The sequence below is a fragment of the Pelophylax lessonae genome (genome assembly GCF_965119305.1).
Source record: "Pelophylax lessonae genome assembly, chromosome: 3".
Lineage (NCBI taxonomy): Eukaryota > Metazoa > Chordata > Amphibia > Anura > Ranidae > Pelophylax > Pelophylax lessonae.
This window is the reverse complement of record NC_138770.1, coordinates 236,602,379-236,616,413: the sequence shown is the minus strand read 5'-3', so window position 1 is coordinate 236,616,413 and position 14,035 is coordinate 236,602,379.

The following is a 14,035-nucleotide window of genomic DNA, read 5'->3' as shown; positions in this document are numbered from 1 at the left end:
GAACATGGTTCCATCTCCTCCTCCAGCTCCTCCTCCTCCTCATCCTCCTCATCCTCCAGAACTGTGCCCCTGCTGGACAATTGCGTCCCTGGCGTTTGCGTGTGCAGGAACCCACCCTCGGAGCCCCTTGCGAATGACTGCCCTGAAAGCCTTGGAAATGTTACCTCTTCATCCTCCTCCTCCTCCTCATCCTGTGCCACATCCTCTTCCATCATCGCCCGAATTGTTTTTTCAAGGAGGCATAGAAGTGGGATAGTTAAGCTGAGAACGGCGTCATTGCCACTGGCCATGTTGGTGGAGTACTCAAAACAGCGCAACAAGGCACACAGGTCTCGCATGGAGGCCCAGTTATTGGTGGTGAAGTGGTGCTGTTCCGCAGAGCGACTCACGCGTGCGTGCTGCAGCTGAAACTCCACTATGGCCTGCTGCTGCTCGCACAGTCTTTCCAGCATGTGCAAGGTGGAGTTCCACCTTGTGGGCACGTCACATATGAGGCGGTGAGCGGGAAGGCCGAAGTTACGCTGCAGCGCTGCCAGGCGAGCAGCAGCAGGGTGAGAACGCCGAAAGTGCGCACAAACGGCCCGCACTTTCTGCAGCAGCTCTGACATATCGGGGTAGTTTTTAAGGAACCTCTGCACCACCAAATTCAGCACATGCGCCAGGCAAGGGATGTGCGTCAAACCGGCTAGGCCCAGAGCTGCTATGAGATTTCGCCCGTTATCGCACACCACCAGGCCGGGCTTGAGGCTCGCTGGCAGCAACCACTCATTTGTCTGCTGTTCCATGCTCCTCCACAACTCCTGCGCGGTGTGTGGTTTGTCCCCCAAACAGGCAAGTTGTAAAACTGCCTGCTGTCGTTTACCCCTGGCCGTGCTGAAGTTGGTGGTGAAGGTGTTACGCTGTCCGGATGAGGAGGCGGTAGAGGATGAGGAAGCGGAGTAGGAGGAGTTAGGAACAGGAGGCAAACTGAAGCGCCCTGCAATCCTCGGTGGTGGAAGGACATGCGCCAAATTGCTATCCGCCTCAGGCCCATCCGCCACTGCATTTACCCAGTGTGCCGTTAGGGAGATATAACGCCCCTGACCGTGCTTACTGGTCCACGTATCCGTAGTTAGGTGGACCTTGGCACAGATGGCGTTGCGCAGTGCACACCTGATATTTTCCCCCACTTGGTTGTGCAGGGAAGGGATGGCTTGCCTGGAAAAGTAGTGGCGGCTGGGCACGACGTACTGTGGGACAGCCACCGACATAAGGTTTTTAAAACTGTGCGTCTCCACCAGACGGAATGACAGCATTTCAAAGGCCAATAATTTTGAAATGCTGGCATTCAGGGCCAGGGATCGCGGGTGGGTAGGGGGGTACTTCCTCTTCCTCTCAAGTGTTTGGGAGATGGAAAGCTGAACGCTTCCACGGGACATTGTGGAGATGGTTGTTGGTGACCCAGGTGGTGGTGTTGCTGACAGATCGTCTGTTTGCGGGGTGGCAGGTGCCGGTATCACTACAGATGTGGCTGGAGCGGCCGAGACTGCAGCAGAAGAGGAAGCAGGATGAGCCAGAGACGTTTCTTGGTTTTGAAGGTGTGTACTCCACTGCAGCTCGTGCTTTGCACTTAGATGCCTGATCATGCAGGTTGTGCTCAGGTTGAGAAGGTTTATGCCTCGCTTCAAGCTCTGATTGCACAGGGTGCAAACCACTCGTGTCCTGTCATCAGCACATTTTCTAAAGAACTTCCACGCTAGAGAACTCCTTTGAGCTGACTTTGGTGCGCTCGTTCCCTTGCTGCGTTGGGCAGTAGCGGGCGTAGTGTCTAGGGCACGGCCGCTCCGCTTCTGCACCCTGCTCCCTCTTCTGCTGTGCTGGTGGCTCTGTGCGACCACCGCCTCTTCCTCCAAACTACTCAGGTCACCTGCATGACGTTCATTCCATGTGGGGTCGAGGACCTCATCGTCCTCCACATCATCTTCCACCCAGTCTTCACCCCTGCCCTCCTTGTCGGTCTCCACAATGCTGAACGCCGCAGCAGTTGGCACCTGCGTTTCGTCATCATCGGAGACGTGCTGCGATGATCCTTGCATGTACTCATCTTGAGAAATAAGTGGTTGGGCATCGCTGCACTCAATCTCTTCCACTTCTGGGGCAGGGCTAGGTGGATGGCCCTGGGAAACCCTGCTGACAGAGTCCTCAAAAAGAATAAGAGACTGCTGTATGGCTTGGGGCTCAGACTGCTGGCCTGATTTGCAAGGGGGTGAGGTGAAAGACGGTTGGACATTGGCTGCAGGTGCCAACTCTGACCTTTCTGCAGTAGACTGGGTGGGAGACAATGTGAAGGAACTGGAGGCACTGTCAGCAGCAAACCAATCTACTATCGCCTCAACTTGTTCTGGCCTCATCACTTCTAGGGGCGTTTGATGCCCTACCAAATACTGATGCAGGTTCTGTCGCCTACTCACACTTGAGGAAGGTGTTTCACTTGTGCGTGTAGCTGGCACAGATCGACCACGTCCTCTCCTTGCAACAGGAGCTCTACCAGCAGCACCACGACCCAGGCCACGGCCCTTATTTGACGGTCTCCTCATATTTCTGTAATTTAAGATCTTGCCCTAGAAAGGTTTTTATTGAATAGCGGAATAGGAAATATGATCCAAAAAAGTGTATGTATCTCGCACGTACAAAACCACACTAGGCCCCAATTACTATTGTTTCTACCCCTAAAAGGATGGATGAGGAGTAGGAGGAGTATGGAACAGACAGCACCCTCAAATCTTCAGAAGTATGAGATGAACCCCAAAAACTTGGAAAGGTGGATCTCACACGTACCGACACAGACTATCCCGCAATTCAATTGATCCTCAAAGGTTTTTATTGAATAGCGGAATAGGAAATATGATCAAAAAAAGTGTATGTATCTCGCACGTACACAACCACACTAGGCCCCAATTACTATTGTTTGTACCCCTAAAAGGATGGATGAGGAGTAGGAGGAGGAGTATGGAACAGGCAGCACCCTCAAATCTTCAGAAGTATGAGATGAACCCCAAAAACTTGGAAAGGTGGATCTCACACGTACCGACACAGACTATCCCGCAATTCAATTGATCCTCAAAGGTTTTTATTGAATAGCGGAATAGGAAATATGATCAAAAAAAGTGTATGTATCTCGCACGTACACAACCACACTAGGCCCCAATTACTATTGTTTGTACCCCTAAAAGGATGGATGAGGAGTAGGAGGAGGAGTATGGAACAGGCAGCACCCTCAAATCTTCAGAAGTATGAGATGAACCCCAAAAACTTGGAAAGGTGGATCTCACACGTACCTACACAGACTATCCCGCAATTCAATTGATCCTCAAAGGTTTTTATTGAATAGCGGAATAGGAAATATGATCAAAAAAAGTGTATGTATCTCGCACGTACACAACCACACTAGGCCCCAATTACTATTGTTTGTACCCCTAAAAGGATGGTTGAGCAGTAGGAGCAGGAGTATGGAACAGGCAGCACCCTCAAATCTTCAGAAGTATGAGATGAACCCCAACAACTTGGAAAGGTGGATCTCACACGTACCGACACAGACTATCTCGCAATTGAATTGATCCCCAAAGGTTTTAATTGAAAAGCGGAATAGAAAATATGATCAAAAAGAAAGTGTATGTATCTCGCACGTACACCACCACACTAGGCCCCAACTACTATTGTTTGTACCCCTAAAAGGATGGTTGAGCAGTAGGAGGAGGAGTATGGAACAGGCAGCACCCTCAAATCTTCAGTAGTATGAGATGAACCCCAAAAACTTGGAAAGGTGGATCTCTCTCACACGTACCAACACAGACTATCCCCCAATTTAACTGATCCCCAAAGGTTTTTGATTAAATAGCGGAATAGAAAATATGATCCAAAAAAAGTGTATGTATATCACACGTACACAACCACACTAGGCCCCAATTACTATTGTTTGTACCCCTAAAAGGCTAGATGAGGAGTAGGGGGAGTATGGAACAGGCAGCACCCTCAAACCTTCAGAAGTATGAGATGAACCCCAACAACTTGGAAAGGTGGATCTCTCTCACACGTACCAACACAGACTATCCCCCAATTTAACTGATCCCCAAAGGTTTTTGATTAAATAGCGGAATAGAAAATATGATCCAAAAAAAGTGTATGTATATCACACGTACACAACCACACTAGGCCCCAATTACTATTGTTTGTACCCCTAAAAGGCTAGGAGTAGGGGGAGTATGGAACAGGCAGCACCCTCAAACCTTCAGAAGTATGAGATGAACCCCAACAACTTGGAAAGGTGGATCTCTCTCACACGTACCAACACAGACTATCCCCCAATTTAACTGATCCCCAAAGGTTTTTGATTAAATAGCGGAATAGAAAATATGATCCAAAAAAAGTGTATGTATATCACACGTACACAACCACACTGGGCCCCAATTACTATTGTTTGTACCCCTAAAAGGCTAGATGAGGAGTAGGGGGAGTATGGAACAGGCAGCACCCTCAAACCTTCAGAAGTATGAGATGAACCCCAACAACTTGGAAAGGTGGATCTCTCTCACACGTACCAACACAGACTATCCCCCAATTTAACTGATCCCCAAAGGTTTTTGATTAAATAGCGGAATAGAAAATATGATCCAAAAAAAGTGTATGTATATCACACGTACACAACCACACTAGGCCCCAATTACTATTGTTTGTACCCCTAAAAGGCTAGATGAGGAGTAGGGGGGGTATGGAACAGGCAGCACCCTCAAACCTTCAGAAGTATGAGATGAACCCCAACAACTTGGAAAGGTGGATCTCTCTCACACGTACCAACACAGACTATCCCCCAATTTAACTGATCCCCAAAGGTTTTTGATTAAATAGCGGAATAGAAAATATGATCCAAAAAAAGTGTATGTATATCACACGTACACAACCACACTAGGCCCCAATTACTATTGTTTGTACCCCTAAAAGGCTAGATGAGGAGTAGGGGGAGTATGGAACAGGCAGCACCCTCAAACCTTCAGAAGTATGAGATGAACCCCAACAACTTGGAAAGGTGGATCTCTCTCACACGTACCAACACAGACTATCCCCCAATTTAACTGATCCCCAAAGGTTTTTGATTAAATAGCGGAATAGAAAATATGATCCAAAAAAAGTGTATGTATATCACACGTACACAACCACACTGGGCCCCAATTACTATTGTTTGTACCCCTAAAAGGCTAGATGAGGAGTAGGGGGAGTATGGAACAGGCAGCACCCTCAAACCTTCAGAAGTATGAGATGAACCCCAACAACTTGGAAAGGTGGATCTCTCTCACACGTACCAACACAGACTATCCCCCAATTTAACTGATCCCCAAAGGTTTTTGATTAAATAGCGGAATAGAAAATATGATCCAAAAAAAGTGTATGTATATCACACGTACACAACCACACTAGGCCCCAATTACTATTGTTTGTACCCCTAAAAGGCTAGATGAGGAGTAGGGGGGGTATGGAACAGGCAGCACCCTCAAACCTTCAGAAGTATGAGATGAACCCCAACAACTTGGAAAGGTGGATCTCTCTCACACGTACCAACACAGACTATCCCCCAATTTAACTGATCCCCAAAGGTTTTTGATTAAATAGCGGAATAGAAAATATGATCCAAAAAAAGTGTATGTATATCACACGTACACAACCACACTAGGCCCCAATTACTATTGTTTGTACCCCTAAAAGGCTAGGAGTAGGGGGAGTATGGAACAGGCAGCACCCTCAAACCTTCAGAAGTATGAGATGAACCCCAACAACTTGGAAAGGTGGATCTCTCTCACACGTACCAACACAGACTATCCCCCAATTTAACTGATCCCCAAAGGTTTTTGATTAAATAGCGGAATAGAAAATATGATCCAAAAAAAGTGTATGTATATCACACGTACACAACCACACTAGGCCCCAATTACTATTGTTTGTACCCCTAAAAGGCTAGGAGTAGGGGGAGTATGGAACAGGCAGCACCCTCAAACCTTCAGAAGTATGAGATGAACCCCAACAACTTGGAAAGGTGGATCTCTCTCACACGTACCAACACAGACTATCCCCCAATTTAACTGATCCCCAAAGGTTTTTGATTAAATAGCGGAATAGAAAATATGATCCAAAAAAAGTGTATGTATATCACACGTACACAACCACACTAGGCCCCAATTACTATTGTTTGTACCCCTAAAAGGCTAGGAGTAGGGGGAGTATGGAACAGGCAGCACCCTCAAACCTTCAGAAGTATGAGATGAACCCCAACAACTTGGAAAGGTGGATCTCTCTCACACGTACCAACACAGACTATCCCCCAATTTAACTGATCCCCAAAGGTTTTTGATTAAATAGCGGAATAGAAAATATGATCCAAAAAAAGTGTATGTATATCACACGTACACAACCACACTAGGCCCCAATTACTATTGTTTGTACCCCTAAAAGGCTAGGAGTAGGGGGAGTATGGAACAGGCAGCACCCTCAAACCTTCAGAAGTATGAGATGAACCCCAACAACTTGGAAAGGTGGATCTCTCTCACACGTACCAACACAGACTATCCCCCAATTTAACTGATCCCCAAAGGTTTTTGATTAAATAGCGGAATAGAAAATATGATCCAAAAAAAGTGTATGTATATCACACGTACACAACCACACTAGGCCCCAATTACTATTGTTTGTACCCCTAAAAGGCTAGATGAGGAGTAGGGGGAGTATGGAACAGGCAGCACCCTCAAACCTTCAGAAGTATGAGATGAACCCCAACAACTTGGAAAGGTGGATCTCTCTCACACGTACCAACACAGACTATCCCCCAATTTAACTGATCCCCAAAGGTTTTTGATTAAATAGCAGAATAGAAAATATGATCCAAAAAAAGTGTATGTATATCACACGTACACAACCACACTAGGCCCCAATTACTATTGTTTGTACCCCTAAAAGGCTAGATGAGGAGTAGGGGGGGTATGGAACAGGCAGCACCCTCAAACCTTCAGAAGTATGAGATGAACCCCAACAACTTGGAAAGGTGGATCTCTCTCACACGTACCAACACAGACTATCCCCCAATTTAACTGATCCCCAAAGGTTTTTGATTAAATAGCGGAATAGAAAATATGATCCAAAAAAAGTGTATGTATATCACACGTACACAACCACACTAGGCCCCAATTACTATTGTTTGTACCCCTAAAAGGCTAGATGAGGAGTAGGGGGGGTATGGAACAGGCAGCACCCTCAAACCTTCAGAAGTATGAGATGAACCCCAACAACTTGGAAAGGTGGATCTCTCTCACACGTACCAACACAGACTATCCCCCAATTTAACTGATCCCCAAAGGTTTTTGATTAAATAGCGGAATAGAAAATATGATCCAAAAAAAGTGTATGTATATCACACGTACACAACCACACTAGGCCCCAATTACTATTGTTTGTACCCCTAAAAGGCTAGATGAGGAGTAGGGGGGGTATGGAACAGGCAGCACCCTCAAACCTTCAGAAGTATGAGATGAACCCCAACAACTTGGAAAGGTGGATCTCTCTCACACGTACCAACACAGACTATCCCCCAATTTAACTGATCCCCAAAGGTTTTTGATTAAATAGCGGAATAGAAAATATGATCCAAAAAAAGTGTATGTATATCACACGTACACAACCACACTAGGCCCCAATTACTATTGTTTGTACCCCTAAAAGGCTAGATGAGGAGTAGGGGGAGTATGGAACAGGCAGCACCCTCAAACCTTCAGAAGTATGAGATGAACCCCAACAACTTGGAAAGGTGGATCTCTCTCACACGTACCAACACAGACTATCCCCCAATTTAACTGATCCCCAAAGGTTTTTGATTAAATAGCGGAATAGAAAATATGATCCAAAAAAAGTGTATGTATATCACACGTACACAACCACACTGGGCCCCAATTACTATTGTTTGTACCCCTAAAAGGCTAGATGAGGAGTAGGGGAGTATGGAACAGGCAGCACCCTCAAACCTTCAGAAGTATGAGATGAACCCCAACAACTTGGAAAGGTGGATCTCTCTCACACGTACCAACACAGACTATCCCCCAATTTAACTGATCCCCAAAGGTTTTTGATTAAATAGCGGAATAGAAAATATGATCCAAAAAAAGTGTATGTATATCACACGTACACAACCACACTAGGCCCCAATTACTATTGTTTGTACCCCTAAAAGGCTAGATGAGGAGTAGGGGGGGTATGGAACAGGCAGCACCCTCAAACCTTCAGAAGTATGAGATGAACCCCAACAACTTGGAAAGGTGGATCTCTCTCACACGTACCAACACAGACTATCCCCCAATTTAACTGATCCCCAAAGGTTTTTGATTAAATAGCGGAATAGAAAATATGATCCAAAAAAAGTGTATGTATATCACACGTACACAACCACACTAGGCCCCAATTACTATTGTTTGTACCCCTAAAAGGCTAGGAGTAGGGGGAGTATGGAACAGGCAGCACCCTCAAACCTTCAGAAGTATGAGATGAACCCCAACAACTTGGAAAGGTGGATCTCTCTCACACGTACCAACACAGACTATCCCCCAATTTAACTGATCCCCAAAGGTTTTTGATTAAATAGCGGAATAGAAAATATGATCCAAAAAAAGTGTATGTATATCACACGTACACAACCACACTAGGCCCCAATTACTATTGTTTGTACCCCTAAAAGGCTAGATGAGGAGTAGGGGGAGTATGGAACAGGCAGCACCCTCAAATCTTCAGAAGTATGAGATTGTGTTCACTGTACCCCACAAAGATTGAGTTCACTGCACCCCACAATGATTGTGTTCACTGCACCCCACAAAGATTGTGTTCACTGCACCTCACAAAGATTGTGTTCACTGTACCCCCCAAAGATTGTGTTCACTGCACCCCACAAAGATTCTGTTCACTGTACCCCACAAAGATTGTGTTCACTGCACCCTAAAAGGATGTTGTTCACTGCACCCCACAAAGATTGTGTTCACTGCACCCTAAAAGGATGTTGTTCACTGCACCCCAAAAAGATTGTGTTCACTGTACCCCCCCAAAGATTGTGTTCACTGCACCCCACAAAGATTGTGTTCACTGCACCCCAAAAAGATTGTGTTCACTGTACCCCCCAAAGATTGTGTTCACTGCACCCCACAAAGATTCTGTTCACTGTACCCCACAAAGATTGTGTTCACTGCACCCCAAAAAGATTGTGTTCACTGTACCCCCCCAAAGATTGTGTTCACTGCACCCCACAAAGATTCTGTTCACTGCACCCCACAAAGGATTTTGTTCACTGCACCCCAAAAAGATTGTGTTCACTGCACCCCAAAAAGGATTTTGATCACTGCACCCCAAAAAGGATGTTGTTCACTGCACCCCAAAAATGATTTTGTTCACTCCACCCCAAAAAGATTGTGTTCACTGCACCCCACAAAGATTGTGTTCACTGCACCCCAAAAAGATTGTGTTCACTGTACCCCCCAAAGAATGTGTTCACTGCACCCCACAAAGATTCTGTTCACTGTACCCCACAAAGATTGTTTTCACTGCACCCCAAAAAGATTGTGTTCACTGCACCCCAAAAAGGATGTTGTTCACTCCACCCCAAAAAGATTGTGTTCACTGCACCCCACAAAGATTGTGTTCACTGCACCCCAAAAAGATTGTGTTCACTGCACCCCAAAAATGATTTTGTTCACTGCACCCCAAAAAGGATTTTGTTCACTGCACCCCAAAAAGGATGTTGTTCACTCCACCCCAAAAAGATTGTGTTCACTGCACCCCAAAAAGATTGTGTTCACTGCACCCCACAAAGGATTTTGTTCACTGCACCCCAAAAAGATTGTGTTCACTGCACCCCAAAAAGGATGTTGTTCACTGCACCCCAAAAAGGATTTTGTTCACTGCAGCCCAAAAAGATTGTGTTCACTGCACCCCACAAAGGATTTTGTTCACTGCACCCCACAAAGATTGTGTTCACTGCACACCAAAAAGGATTGTGTTCACTGCACCCCAAAAAGATTTTGTTCACTGCACCCCAAAAAGATTGTGTTCACTGCAGCCCAAAAAGATTGTGTTCACTGCAGCCCAAAAAGATTGTGTTCACTGCAGCCCAAAAAGATTGTGTTCACTGCAGCTCACACACAGAAAAATGGATGTGGATCACTGACACCTGCCTATCTCCAATCCCACACCACACAGCAATATCGATTGTAGTTTGTAGAACACAGTTTCCCTAAAATTCAGCAGACTCTGTCCCTAACAGGATTGAGAAGAGATCGTAGATCAGGATTGAGTGCAGATTCACCCCACCCCCCACACAGCAATATCGATTGTAGTTTGTAGAAGACACTGACCCTATAATTCAGCAGACTCTATCCCTAAAATGCCTACAACTCGCCCTGCCTAAACACTCCGACCTGTCCCTCAATTCTATCCGGACACAAATGGTTTTTTCCTGCCTATCTTTCCCTAATCAGCAGCCAGCACATTGATGTGTGCTCTGTCCCTTAGCTAAGCAGCAGAATGACGCTGCTGCGGCGGCTGCATCGAACTTATAAAGACTTGGTCACATGCTTCAGACGGCCAATCACAGCTACTAAGACATTTGCAGGCATGGCTGGGATGGCTTAAGGCACACCAGTTAAACGATTGTTGATTGGCTGTTGAAAGCCCGCCATGAAAAGAGCGCCAAAGCATGCAAAACCCGGAAATAAAACGACCGAACACGGATTTTTACCCGAACATACAGTAAAGTGTCCGTGTCCGTGTTCGGGTAAAAAAAATCCAATTATTCGGTACGAACACGAATAATACAGTCCGTGTTCGCTCAACACTAATTGTAGGCTGTCAATCAAGAGTTCTTTTAATAAAAGGGTTTTTATAATTATAATATTTTTTTATTAAAATCGTTTTCAGTTTTTCAGAGGAGGACTGTCCATGTTACTTTTTTAATTTAACTAAAAGTTACATATTTAGGACAAGCTTTCAGGGTGTATTACCTTCTTCTAAAGTCCAAACAGTACTGATACACAAAGCTTTATTAAAATGTTAAGAATAACATGCTCTTAAAAGAAAAAACACAACATGTTAATTAAAGAAGGGCTGTTAGTCAAGAAGAGTCACAGAGGTTGGAATGGTCATAAAACTGGTTGGTAGTGATTTAACCCATTCGCTACCACAAACATAAGAACTATGCCCTGTAAACTGACACCTGGCGCTGCACCTCCTCTATATCCCCCCACCCCACCCTCCCCCTGGCTGTATATTCTGTACTTTGCTGATTCTTGGGTGCCCAGGACAGCCATGGCAGGTATCAGTGTGGAGATCAGAGGATAATCAGCTAACATCCATGATCACTAAAAGTCTCTGCACTGAATGAAATTGGAAGTGATAGGCTTCTTGTCACTTCCTGATTCAAAATTGTCAGTCACAGGCTGCTGAAACCAGAAGAAAAGATAATGAGCTTCAATGAGGTCCAAAAAGTGACATTAGGGTTCCAATAGATCCATGATGACTCCTTAAAGAGGACCTATCAAGTACGTTATGCTATCACCTAGGGGGCTTTTCAAGTTACACTAAATGGATAAAAAAAAAAAAAAAATGATTTAATGTTTTAAAGCCCCAATGAACACACACATAAGAATAATAAATAAATGCATGCATTGGTTGTGCGTCCATGAGAATGACAATTGCGCTACACATACTAGACATGGCGGACATTACTGAGTGAGAGCAATCATCTTAGGGTCATAATTTATAGGTAACTCTAAACAGATTACCTGTAATGACTTTTAGGCTAGGTTCACATCCATGCAGATTGCGGTTTGTGTGATTTTTCGAAGTGTGTTTTGCGGTTTGGAACACGTGGTTTTGATGCTTTTTTATGCGTAGTATGCCAGTAAAAAAATATGACATTTTTTATGTCACAGGATGTTAGATTGCATTTTTTACTTCCTGCTTCCTCTCTGTTGTTTGTGTGTGGTGCTGCTCTGACAGGCATGGCTAAAATGTCATTATTTCTGGCTGCAGCCAGAGTTATGGCACAATCTTGTTGGAAGAGGAAGCAGAAGAAAAGGAGCAAAGAAGTAAATGTAGATATTTGGTGCAACTCGTGATTGCCAATAAGGAACAGAGAGGATATGTTATAATACTAGTAGGAGTCTGTCATGTAGAGGAAGGCCTACCGATTTCCAGTGGGCGGAGCTTGGATGGGAACCCCCGAGGTGAATAGCACAGGCTAACCTGAGGTGCGAAGTCTAAGTATCCACCGGTTTTCACCAGAGCCTCTGATGGAGAGGATGGATTTGGCTGTGGGTGAATACCAGGTCACAGTCCCCAGGGTCGCCCCACCAGGGGAGGACTGGTCAAGGTCCGAAGGCAGATGAGCAGATAAGGAGGATCCAAGAGAATAGTAAAAACGAGCCGGGGTCAGGACAAGCAGCAAGCAAACAAAGTCAGGGACGAGCCAAAGGCAAACAGGAATCAGGCAGGAATCAACAAGGTTCGGGAACACGGAGAAGCTGAAGACAAGACAGCAAAGACACAGTGCTGCTGAGATGTTTAAATAAGTCAGTGTGTTGCCAATTACTGCAATTAGTCTGAACTAGGTTAACCCTTTCAATGGCAGACAGCACATCAGTGTGCTCAGGGAGCGTTCCTAACATTGCCCCCCCCCCCCTTAAGGGCAACCTCCGGGGGCCCAACAAACTGCTTTTCTGAGGATTGGCAAGAAAAAACGCCTGGATCAGGTCTGCGGCATGAATGTTCCTCTCAGGTTCCCAGCAATTCTCTTCCGACCCATAACCCTTCCATTTAATAAGGGACTGAAGCTGGTTATCTCTTTTCCGGCAATCAAGTACAGCCTAAACTTCATACTCCATGTCGCCATCCACCATCACTGGTTCCGGAGGTCCAGAGTTTCTGCTGGGGAGGGCGTCGGGAACCACAGGAAAGAGCAACATGGAACACAGAATGGATCCGTAGGGTATCAGGTAAGGATAACTCATAGGACATGGCATTAGGTCTTCTTTTAACAGGGAATGGGCCGATAAACCTGGGAGCCAACTTCTTGGATGGGCAGGCCATGCGGAGGTTAGCTGTGGATAAAAAGACCTGGTCACCTGGTTGGAGGATCAGCTCCCCCTCTTTATCCCATCAAAGACTTTCTTGGACGCCACCTGAGCCTTGGTCAAGGTTTCCTGCAGGAGATTGTTGTTATGAGTGAAGAAGTCGATGGTAGCCTGGACTGTGGGAACTCCGGAAACAGAAGGAATGTCGGGCAGAAAGGAAGGATGGAACACATAATTGGCAAAGAAGGGAGATTGCCTGGTGACAGAATGTTTTGAATTATTATAGGCAAATTCTGCGAACAGTTATAAGGCTACCCAGTCATCCTGAATGAAGGTGGTAAAGCACCGGAGGTATTGTTCTAAGCTCTGGTTCGTCCTCTCTGTTTGACCGTTGGTCTGTGGATGATAGGCAGAGGACATAGATAGGTCGATCTTTAGAAGCCCACATAACGCCTTCCAGAAATGGAACGTGATTTTTACCCCTCTGTCGGAGATGATGCTTGTGGGTACCCCAAGTAGTCTCACTATTTCTTTAAGAAAGATGTCCGCAGTTTCTTTCAGGTGGCGGAAGTCTGTGACATAGTCCTTGATGGGCCTTGAATGGTAAAAAGTTGGCCATCTTGGAGAGCCGGTCTACGACCACAAAGATAGCGGAGCACCCTGCTGAGGGAGGGAGCTCAACAATAAAGTCCATGGCTATGGTCTGCCAGGGCCGGTCAGGGACTGGCAGACATGGGAGTAAGTCACACATGTGCAAGTCACAAGCAAGTCTCAAGTCTTAACCTCCAAGTCTCAAGCAAGTCCCAAGATACTGTGGCGAAAAGCAAGCAAGTCAAGTCGAGTCCCTGCTAGAAGTCAAGCAAGTCAAGTCAAGTAATTTATTTTGGTCAAGTCACAAATCAAGTCAAAAT